The 4,809-nt window shown below is 37.5% G+C and overlaps 1 long non-coding RNA gene across 1 annotated transcript in view; it reads left to right on the top strand.

The window, feature by feature from the left end:
* The window catches only part of LOC134478606 (uncharacterized), a 5,976-nt gene extending 1,401 nt beyond the window's left edge, over positions 1-4,575 (top strand). Inside the window, exons 2-3 of the long non-coding RNA XR_010051358.1 lie at positions 1,294-1,427; positions 4,446-4,575. This is a non-coding gene — a long non-coding RNA (uncharacterized LOC134478606). The remainder of the gene's footprint in view (positions 1-1,293; positions 1,428-4,445) is intronic.
* Positions 4,576-4,809: the final 234 nt, after the last annotated feature.

Raw genomic sequence — 4,809 nt, forward strand, 5'->3', positions numbered from 1 at the left:
GCAAATATATTTTTCAATATATCATCTACCTTTTTTCTTTTGGGCATTGAATCCAAAGGTGCTCTGCTATGAGCCACTTCTCAGACCATTGTTCATTTTTATTTTGTGACAGAGTCTCCCAAGTTGTGCAGGAAGGACACAAACTTGCAGTCTTTCTGCCTTAGCTCCCCAAGTACTGGGATTATAGTTGCTCGTCATTGTGGACAGTTTGCTTTTATTTATTTATTGCTGAAAACAGAACCCAGGGTCTGAGCTCACCATACCCTCTAGTTTATTCTTTCATGAGTCCTTCTGTGCTCTTATCTCCAATGTCACATTGCTTTAGAATATATTAACCACAGAGTGCTATCATCTCAGTTTATTCAGACATATGAAACCTAAATTGCTGTTAGAGCTCTTGATGAGTATTCCATTCATGTGAGGCCAGTTACTCAATTTGCTAACTTTTCAGTGTAGAGAAAAATAGCCAAGCTTGCATATCCAAACTTGTTCACTGATGCCATGTTTTAAGAGGAATTAGTGATGTACAGTTTTTTGGAGAAATTGACAAAAAGTGCTGGAAATGCCTATGAACAAGGAAATTTATTATGAGTTCCATTTATCTGTTCAACAAATATTAACTGAGCATGTAAAGGTGCTAGGAAAGATTCAGTGCTGCAAGTACAATGGAGAACAAAGTTGACTAAAGTCGGTGTCCTGGAAGAGATTCTTGCCCACCGTGTAAATAATGGGTTTTGAATTTTCTCTTCTGGAGAAGAGAAAGAATAGCAAGATCTAGAAAGGTTAGGTGAAGTTTTTAGGAAAAAAGGAGAAAGCATTGAAGGAGGAAGCCCAGTGAGAGGAATGAAAGGTTAGATTGCCAATAAATAGTAAGAAATACTGCAAGCTAAGAATTGAGCAAGCAATAGAGTTGAGAAGATGGCCCAGTCCAGGTCCTACACAGTACTCAGGCCTTGGTCCACTGCAAAGAATCTGGGATTTACAGAAGCTCTGGTGTGCAGAACAAAGGAACAAAAAAGAAGGATATAAGGAAGAAAGGAAGAAGGAAGGAGGAAAAGAGAAAGAAAGGAAGAAAGAAAGAAAGAAAGAAAGAAAGAAACAAAAGAAAGAAAGAAAGAAAGAAAAGAAAGAAAGAAAGGATTGAGGAGGGAGAGAGGAAGGAAGGAAAGAGGAAAGGAGGTCAAGAAGACAGATATTGGCTGGTAAATCAAACCAAGTTAAAAAAAATAAATGTGATCAGGAAAGTAAAAATCTTAACTTTGAAGACAGCTAATCTTGCCTTCCCATGTTTAGTGAAAAGGAAGACCAATCAGAAAAGCAATCTAGCCATCAGATGTTGGTGAACTATTTGACCTGTGTGTACCACTGTGCTTCAGATATAGCTCAGTTGGTGTGACTGGCGGCAGAGGCTGCTGACAATTCCTCTGGTAAGTGTGGAAGTATGTTGAACAATTTTGATCTCTGATTCATGTTAGATGAGTACAAAGTCAAATTTAAGCACAGAATATCTCTCAGGTCAAAGTCTACATTTGTGGACCTGAGTCAGTATATTTTTGTGTTCAGTGTTTCAGGGAGCTGTGTAATAAATATTACAGACATACATACGGGTGCCAGATATGCTGGGATCTTTGAGATAGATAGTGGTGCCATTTCCATGGTGCTGTACAATTCATATACTGCTTCTGTTCTCAGCAGATTTCACTCACTTTGCAGAGGATTCATGCACTGAGACACAAGTCTGTAACAGATTGCAAACAGACTGATCCTGGTTTACTCGGGAGAGAGATAGCTCTAAATATGCGGTGGAGGGTGTGCATATGCATAAAGTCTGCACCTGTAATAAAGACAGTGATGGGGTGTTAGAAGAGAATAGAGCACCAGACTTGCTCAGGCAGTAAACACTGAGCTAAATTACAAAGACTGCAAGCAAATCCAGCAAGGTGGGTATTGATGGGACGATGCTGTTGGTGCAAATATGTATGCAAGCCCAGTTGTGTGTTATTGGTTTTTTAACTGAAACAAAACCAGGCTGAGTGGAGCATGCATACTGACAGGAATGGTCGAGACCTAAAGTGAAGAGGTGGCCCAGACCAGGTCCTATAGGTTATTCAAGTCTCGGCCCATTGCAAAGAATCTGGGATTTACAGGTGCTCTGAACATGCTTCAAGTACAAGAATAATATAATCCAACATGTAATTTCCTAGAAAGTAAGAAGACTAGATGGATGGGTGAGAGGCTTAGATGTGGTGAGACTATTAAGTAAGTCCTGACAGTGCCAGATTATTAAATGTTGAGTAAATTTTTTAATAAAATTGCTGTGTGGTTCATAAATAAAAGCTATGTTGAGGATTGAGTTATGTCAACAACGCCACATTTCTAAAACATTTTGTAGGGCTTACAACATACAACTTTACAAAGCTGTACTTCCAGAAGTTTAGATACCAAGTAAATGGGTTTCAGGAAAGTCTTACAAAGTTGGGTCTCTGAGCTTGACTCCTTAAGCAATTTTTCCCCCTGGGAAGTTTCCTGTCTGTGAAGTATATGATTCTTTCACAGTTATTTCAGTTAAATATTCAATTTTCATATTGTTTCGTTTTCCTTATAATAAGCCAGAGGAAGCAGTTTCTCAATGCAATTTCTGTGATATTGCAGAGAAAATATACCCTAATTTATACTACTGTAATTGTTTTTGGTGCTGAGGTTGTAATTCAAGATATGCTAAGTGCATTGTCTACTTCTAAGCTATACTCTCAGCCCATATACTTACTTTAAAAATGCAATATTTTGCTTTAAAACTTTTGGCTCATTTCAAGGTTTAAACTGGATTATGAGTTTTCCTTCCCGTGTCAGTACAAATGTTTGTTTTAGTGGCAAACCTGAACACTTATTAAGCCATTTATAATTTTGTAGGTAAAATTATTTTGGCATTTTATGCACTTAATGTTAGAATTTTTCATGTGTAGCTCTGTGTTTCTTAGTTCTATATGTAATACTTTTATGCTCTTTCTTATTTTATTACTCTATTCTCCTTTAATCCTCCAATTCTATTTTTGCATTTCTCTCTCAGCAGTAATAATGACTCCTTATCTTGCAGAAGCTTATGAAGCATCATTGATTTTTCTAAGTTCCTAATGTTTTTAGTATATGGAAAAGAGATCACATTTGAATATAGCTTATTTTCCTTACTTGTGTCTTTTCTTCAAGTTAACTTGATCAGTATTCCTCTGGAATATATTGGTCAAAATAAATAGTAAAAGAAATTTACACACTGACTTTCTCAATGAGGGAAATGTAGAAAAACAGTATTTTTAAGTATGTATGTATATAGAAAAGCTAATGAGTCTGAAATCAGTGTTAGAAGGTAAAACACAAAAAAAATTAAGAGCCAATTAATTTAGTATGTAAAAGAATTAACTTTATATCTTTTTCTGTTTTTATATGGTTTCCTCTGAATCTTATTTCTCCCAATACCAACTCTAAATCTCCCTAACGCCCATAAACAAAGAGCAAAATACATAAAATGTTTGTTTACTTTCTGTTGGGTTTATTAGCAGAAATTGAATCAATCACATTTCATCAAATATAATTGGCCTCCCTTTCATTTAAAGAACAACTGTATTTATACTTAGCAATGGTCATTCTTGCATATGGCAGTAATTTCTCTTTGTTTAGGATAATTATTCTTGTCTATGGGTTTATGGGTAGGTAAACATGATAGTATCCTACTGAAGGAAAAGAGAAGCAACCACAGAGATAAAGCTAGACAGAATTCTCGGTATTATTTTCAGAAGTGTGTCAATGTGTCACTGAAAGACAGACCAAGATGCATGGTTCTACTGCTAATGGTCATTACTGCTGGCAACCATTTCCCTATAAACGTGAGGAAAGTGAAAGCTAGCTGACAATATTTAACCCGGGCACGATAAACACAAATGGTCCAGTCTTGAGCACATATGACAGCAATACTAAAAAGTTCTGCTGAGGTGTTTTCATTCATTAAAACCCTTTACACAGAGACATGTGCTCATGTAAAGGCTTAGTAAATAGTAATAACAGATGGCAAGGTTTATACATTTGCATAAACTATTCAATGATAACTGTTTTTCACCTTATTTATCCCTTGTTTGCACTGACAAGGATCAACATTTCTTACTGCAAGGAAAGATTTTCACTCTTGCTGTATTTCTAGCTCTCCCCATGGCCAGTGGTACTGTAATAACCCTGTCCTGACAAGTCCTAAGGCAGTGCATTTTGTACAGCTACGCTTTGGATCTTAATGTCCCCACAGACCTGCATGTTAAAGACCTGGTCCCCAGCCTGGAGCACAGCTGTGAGATGGTGGAACCTTTACATGAGTGGCCCTTTTGAAAGGAAATGATGTCTCTGAGGACATGTCCTTGAAGATGCATTGAGATCCCAGCTTCTGCTGTCTTTTTGCTTCCCAGGTGCCATGAGATGACAGATCTCCCATGCCAGACCCTCCTGCCTTAGGTACTAGGCTGCTAATGGCCCAAAGCAATGAAGCCAAGAGATCATGGACTGAAACTTCTGAAGCCATGAGCTGAAATAAACCTTTCTTCCTTAATGTTGAAAGTCTCAGGCATTTTCTCACAATGACAGACAGGTGACTAATGTAGGTACCATGGCCTCTTATTTTCCCATGGAGCAAAAAGTCTCTCACACTAATGACAGCTGAACACCGAAGTGCTCTTTCAGGTATTTGAGATAGAGGTGAATGGGTGACAAATGTGAGTTGTCTGTGATGACCCTTGTCATGCTAGTTTTCAGACATAGTAATTAACAGAAGCA

The sequence above is a fragment of the Cavia porcellus genome, unplaced genomic scaffold (genome assembly GCF_034190915.1).
Source record: "Cavia porcellus strain 051 isolate PalLab524CR breed Dunkin Hartley unplaced genomic scaffold, mCavPor4.1 scaffold_14, whole genome shotgun sequence".
Lineage (NCBI taxonomy): Eukaryota > Metazoa > Chordata > Mammalia > Rodentia > Caviidae > Cavia > Cavia porcellus.